This window comes from Macrobrachium nipponense, chromosome 18 (assembly GCF_015104395.2).
Source record: "Macrobrachium nipponense isolate FS-2020 chromosome 18, ASM1510439v2, whole genome shotgun sequence".
Taxonomy (NCBI): Eukaryota; Metazoa; Arthropoda; class Malacostraca; order Decapoda; family Palaemonidae; genus Macrobrachium; species Macrobrachium nipponense.
The window spans coordinates 49,273,114-49,280,099 of NC_087211.1; the positions used below are offsets into that span (position 1 = coordinate 49,273,114).

At 37.2% G+C, this 6,986-nt stretch overlaps 1 protein-coding gene across 1 annotated transcript in view; it reads left to right on the forward strand.

Annotated features, from left to right (window-relative positions):
• The window catches only part of LOC135197033 (evolutionarily conserved signaling intermediate in Toll pathway, mitochondrial-like), a 48,488-nt gene extending 41,502 nt beyond the window's left edge, over nt 1–6,986 (forward strand). Inside the window, exon 11 of the mRNA XM_064223940.1 lies at nt 6,845–6,986. The gene's annotated coding sequence lies outside the window, so the exon portion shown is untranslated. The remainder of the gene's footprint in view (nt 1–6,844) is intronic.

Here is a 6,986-nt window from a genome sequence, read left to right on the forward strand (position 1 = left end):
CCCTATTGGACTTCACCGATAATGATGCGGATGAGATGCTGCTTTGTCCTGTGAGGGCGCTACGGCGCTATCTGAAGAGAACTCGTCACCTCAGGCCTGAGTGTCGACGCCTCTTCGTTGAGCACGGGGTCACCAAGAAAGAAGTATCCAAGAACACTCTTTCATTCTGGCTGCGTGAGGTCATCAGGAGGGCGTATGAGGCTGATGGTAGTGACGACATCCGTACGTCCCGTCCGAGAGCTCACGAAGTCAGAAGTATTGGCCCCTCGTTGGCGTTTCGCAAGAACTTCTCCGTGGCGCAGGTCTGAAGGCAGGGGTCTGGTCTAACCAGACGACCTTTTACGTCCTTCTACCTTCGGGATATTGCCCACAGGTCCTTGGATACCTTTTCCTTGGGACCCGTGGTGGCTGCTCAACAAGTTGTGTAGCTAACCCAGACCCTCGCAGGCTGAACAGCATCGAGTCCTGGTGTGGGACTGTGTGGAGGATGGTGTGAGTGAGTGAGTGACTGGCTCTCTCTTCCCATCTTTTCCTTCCCCTCTACCTGTGGGCAGAGGGCCATGGTCGTCACTACGCTGGATGAGGACGAGATGCAGGTGAGCTATATGACAGAGCCCCACCATCCTATCCCTTTCACTAGGGATAGGAGCAGAATATCCACCACTTCCTTCTGCAAGGGGGGAAGTGGATGCCTACAAGAGATCAAACCCATGACCTTTATATTTGCTCCTGTACAGGAACAAGTTCTTGCATTGCTGGTACTAAGAGATGCGCATGCCCCTCTCTTAGTACTCGGTCCAGAGGTCTGACCATTGATCCTGCGGTGCACACCCCGATCAATCGGACAGAGGCTTGGATCCCTCCCTCGCTCTTCACGACCAGGGAAGCTTCCAAGGTAGGGCGAACACCAGTCTGTTCACAAAAGACTCAGATTCCACCCACCAAGAAGTGAGTCTTCCTATTGTAAAAGGACCGAAGGTTTTGTATGCCGTGTCGGAACAAATGACAATTTGTCTAAAATTGCATTTTTCCTAACTATACAAACCTGAGGTCCTTTTACACATAGCCCCACCTCATGCCACCCCTCACTCTGCAGTTTTTGCTTGGGCCAAAGCAAAAGTGATTTGATTTACCTCCCAGTCGCGCGCTCGCGCGCCTGTCGGACAAGCAGTTAGTTAACTACCGAACCCCATTGTTTCGAAAGCTTACGACCTATCCAGCTGCCGCTAGTATCTTCCTATTGTAAAAGGACCTCAGGTTTGTATAGTTAGAAAAATGCAATTTTAGACAATTGTCATTTCGTGCGATTGTCCTAATGTTTGCACCATTTTGAATTAGCCGTTACATAAAGTTTTATATATGGAAATGTGTGCAATTTCATGCACAATACAACTAAAACCAACCCATGCTTGTAGCTTTTATCAGTTTTGAAATATTTTCATATAAATAAATAATTAAGTGCAAAAATTTCAACTTTCGGTCAACTTTGACTCTACTGAAATAGTCGACAAACGCAAATTGTAGGCTAAAACTCTTATTATTCTAGTAATATTCAATCATTTACCTTCATTTTGCAATGACTTGGAAGTCTCTAGCACTATATTTTTGATTTATGGTGAATTATAAAAAAAAAAAAAAAAAAAAAAAATTTCCTTACGTCCGCGCGGTAACTCTTCCGAAAAAATCAGAATTTTTTTTGTGCGATTGTCGAAATGTTTGCACCAATTAAAATTAGCTGTTACATAAAGTTTTATATATGAAAATGTGCGCAATTTCATGTAGAATACAACTAAAAATGATTGAAGGTTGTAGTTTTTCTCTTATATAGAAATATTTGCATATAAATCACGATAAATAGAAAAAAACCCACGTTCGGTCAAATTTGACTCTACCAAAATAGTTGAAAAACACAATTGTAAGCTAAAACTCTTATGGCCTAATAATATTCAGTCATTTATCTTCATTTTGAAACAAATTTGAAGTCTCTAGAACAATATTGTGATTTATGGTGAATTTTTGAAAAATATAATTTAACTTCCCTCCGTGCGCGATTCGCGGCCGCAAGTCTCCGAAATGCGTACTTCGCATTATCCTAATATTTGCTCCTTTTCATATTAGCCTTTTTATAGAGTTTCATATATCAAAATGTGCGCAAATTCATGAAGAATACAATAAAAAATAATTGAAGGTTGTAGCTTTTCCCATCTCCGAAATATGTGCATATAAAAAAATATATATATAAAAATTTCGACATTCGGTCAACTTTAACTCGTCCGAAATGGTCAAAATCTGCAATGTTAATCTAAAACTCTTACAGTATCGTAATATTCAATCATTTGTCTTCATTTTGAAACAAATTGGAAGTCTCTAGAACAATATTTAGATTTACGGTGAATTTTTGAAAAAAATATTTTTTTACGTCGGCGCGTTACAAATTCGTACATCATTTTGTGATAATATTTTTCCGGTGTTGCTTTTATTGTTTTACAATGTATTATATATCAAAATGATTGCAATTTAGTGTAAAATACAACGAAAAAAAAGTAACTCGTTAGCTTTGACCGTTTTTTGCACAGCGTGATTTGAATACAATTATTTATGATTTTTTTTTTTTTTGCTACCATATATCGCATTATTTACATATGATAATGATATTATTTTTCATTTCTGATGGTTGCATACTAAACTTCAGACAATGACTAAAAAAGGAGCCACAAATGAACTCTTAATCTTCAAAACTAAGCGCGCTGTGATTTTTTGAAAAAATTATTTTTTCTGCTTCCGTGCTCACTCCAAACCAGCCCCGGCATACGGGAGAGGTTTTGATTTTTAGGGCTTCGGCGTAAGAGGGTTAATGATCTGTTTTAGAAATGGTAGTAGCTTTCACATCCACTGTCTTTTTAATAAGAATTTGTTAACCTAGTGACATTTTTAAGTAAATTATCAAAATTTTATGTATATATAAACTGTAATTAGTTCTCCAATAACTTTGTGATTTTTATTGTTGTGTTTTGCAGATGTATCAAATATTAAACATTGGTTCACGGGTGTGATGGAAGAGGAGTCATCTCTTGTCAAGAAATGTAGTGTGCATGAACAAGAGGATGGTATTATTATGGCCATTTGTGCAACTGGTAAGCGTTATTTTTACCTGCTTGTTTGGAGCTTGAACTTTTGTTTGAATGGAGATGAGGCACTTTCTTCTGTCCAGGAATTTACTTGTCATAACAATCTCATAGATTTGCAAAGCTGATCAATAACCCTATTTTGCTTGACGCAATAACTGATTTTATTAGTTGTTGCTATATGACAGGACATAGTCCATACATGCATATTTAATTGTATTTTGCATAGTGATAAGTATTGTTTTTATTCCTGATGAAAGGTGAATAAACATTTTGTGGAAACTTCTTCATACCAGATTTGTAGTATAGTACAGTTTCCATTTGATTACTGTTCAGTCCACTTTATTGAATTGGTGTTTCTACCCGAGTATAAACACAATGGCTTTAATATGAATAAGTTATGTATTTCCAAGAAACATAAATAAGTAATTGAGATGGAGAGACTTCTCAGTGTTTGGATCCAGGATCAGGATACATAGGCTAGCTTGATCACCTATGTAGCCTAACTTGATAGCCTACATTTCAAAGAGGCATAACTGTATTTTTAAAAAAAAGCTTAAGTTGTTGGTTATTTAAATGCAAGGAAAATAGGAAATAAAATTAAAATCCAAACTTTCAAAACATTGAATTATGTACAAATAGCTATAAGAATTCTTGATACTTTGAGCAAAAAACTTTCAGCTATTGGCCATCTAATTTCGAGGGAAATCAGTTAGTAAGACTTCTTGATATAAAGCTAGGCTGATAGCAGTAACCAGTACCTAGTGACTGAAAAAAAAAATGGAAGGTAGTGAGTTGAAGGATTATGAGCTGGTTACTTAGGCTGTTTTGTATTTGTGAACCTTTGTATGTGAGAGTACAATTTCAAAAAAATCTAGTTCATATCTGAGGGACTTAATATATTTTTTGTGAAACATACACTGCTTGTTTTTTTGTGCCAACTCCATCTAGAAGAGTGAGAGGAAGGGAGAGCACTGATATGTGATTAATGGGTTTGTTTAAAAACTAGTTTTATTGTAGACGTATTGTAATTTATTTAGGAGGAAGACGAAACAGAGCTCTGTGTCGCTATCTAAACAGGACTCGTCACCTAAACATAGGTGTCGTAGACTTTTTGTTAGCACGGGCTAAGCCAATAGAAAAGAAGTATCCAAGAAATATATTTCATTCTGGCTTCATAAGGTAATTAAACGAGCTTACTCCTCACCATCAAGTTTTGTCATGGATACTGTGCCTGCTAGAGCACACGACATCAGAGGAATGAGTTCTTCTCTGGCTTTTAAGAACTTGTCTGTTCAAAGGATTTTGAATGTTGGTTCCTGGCTTTGGCAGAGCACATGACATCAGAGGATGAGTTCTTCTCTGGCTTTTAAGAAGCTTGTCTGTTCATAGGATTTTTGAATGCTGGTTCCTGGCTTCGGCAGACCACTTTCACTTCCTTGTACATGAAGGACATATCCTACAGGTCCTTGGACACTTTTTCCTTGGGTCCAGTGGTAGCTGCTCAACAAGTTCTATAGCTCATCTCATCCTGTGCCCCTGGCGGGATAGTTTGTATCTTAACTAAGATGATTGAGTAGAAGAGAGAATGAATTAGGTGGCTGGTCTTCTATCTCTTTATTCCTATGGGCTGGTTGAAGAATAGACACATCATACACTGCAAACTGGTCTGATACAGGCGAGTGCGGTGGTCTATACTGTGTTGCATTTTTTTTGGTTATTTGCTTGAACAGATGGAGTTCTCTCTATCTTCCTTGAATGCAATGAGTCTGGTCATGTCTCATTGTGTTTAATCCCAGCGGGCTGAGTTCATAGGTACCGTCATATCAATTCTCTCACAGGCATTGATCCCCTTCTTTAGAACTCGAACTTCTAAACTTATAAGGAGGGAGGTCAGGTGTGCTGAACCCCCAGTCAGTTCAGGATTCTTGTGCCTCCCTCCAAGTAAGATTTAGTTTATCCTATTGTTACGACCGAAGGTTTGTTCCGAATACGAAACAAATGAAAAATTATAATCAATTTGTATTATTCATAGCTAATAAACCTGAGGTCTAACATTGATTGCCCACCTGTAGCCGCCCCTCTGATATCCTGGGTTGGAAGAAAGACTAATGCATCACAGGGTACAAGTGTTGTCTATGACTATTCTCCACCTCGTATGCACACGAGTTGCCAGATGCCACAGATTCCTTGCATTACAGTCATGACAAAGGAAACCTATCTCAATACTAGCCACTGTAGTTAGGCTGGAATTGTCTTGAATTGTAAATAATTCGTTCCAACTATTCCTTCAACCCTGAATTCTGATATTAACTAAGTGTATGGGGAGTGGCTTCTTAATGAACTGCCATGGCTTAGTTTCAAATTCACGTATCCTGTTTGAAGCCAGAGACATTGCATAATGCCTGACTAGGTGGCCTTCCTGATATTAATGGACAAATCCCTTTTCATCTCTCTGGGTTTAGACATTGCTCACCTGCTCCAGGCAAGTATCATTTTGAAGGAAATGCCTGCATCTGTGTAACAAAATGTCTTCAGAATGAATTTATGTAATTTAATAAATTCAGATGAAGACATGATATGGTGACCATCATTAAGTGATACATTTTTTTTTTTTACCTATTGATGTAAGCTTGGAGTCATCAAAGTCAGTTATTAAAGAAATGACAGCATCCTTGTATTGACACAATATAAATGATGCAAAGTATTTGGCTAATTACTCTAGCTGCATAGCTTGCTCACTGTTTAAGGGCCTTACCACGGTGCAGTGCTGTGTACTGAATACTCTTATAGTAAGTATCCACACAACTTGTCTGCTAAGGTAATTGTTTAAACCAATGGCACCCAAAAAATATTTTTTTAAAAATAGGTTGCAAACAGTGACCAATATACTAACACTTCATATACTTACTAGAATTTTTTTAGCATTGTTTATTGTAATGACTCATAGCTTTAATTTTAATAATTAAAAGAAAATCTTTGACTGCAGCTTTATTTAAAGAAAATATTTGACTGCTTTACACTGTTCTAGTCAAAAGTGAAGTGATAGTAATAGTTGTTTACGTGTACTCTTTATAAGTGAAAACATGTTCCCTGCACCCAATAGGTTTTCACCATCTCCATATCTAACTTTTGTTATCAGAAAATCAGCATTCACTTTATTCACTAGATATGAAAGCTGAAGGAAAACTGAAGTCTCATTTATTGTCTTTAGAAAGTAAAATTTTTTTTTACTATCCGAGTTGTTACATTTTGTCCAAACATCTTACTGAACACTTAGAAAGGACAGTTAAGATTCGTACTATATTAATTTAGAGTAGGTGCGTAATTAGCTGGTGCTAGTCACAAGTTAGACGACAGGTGTGGAAAGCTCTTATCCTCCAGTAGCCATATGTGGAGAGCATTAGTAGGATAAAATTGTAAAAGCCAAGGAGAAAAACCAGCAGATGGAAAGGACAAGTTGTTTCAGGACCTACTAATGTAAAACAAGATTTGCCTTATTTTTTTTTCAGGTACATCAAGTAGAGATTCTCTTCTTTCTTGGATACGACGGCTTCAGGTAACAAATCCGAAGTTATCCAGTATTCCTATACTTTTCACTCAAGCAAGTCCAATAGGCGACATTATGACTGTGCAAGAACCAGTAGGAGGAAGTTGAGGTAAATGAATTTTTTAAATTTCCTACCTTTGTGATTTGCTTAAAAAAACGTTATGTGAAGGTGAAAAATGTAGATTACAAAATAATTTTTTTTAATAAAAATGTAAATATTTTGTTAGAGAAGAGGTTTTTAATGATGTAAAACTCCTTATGGTAAAAATTAAACTCAGTGCTCTGAATATAATAATATAATTATGGCTATA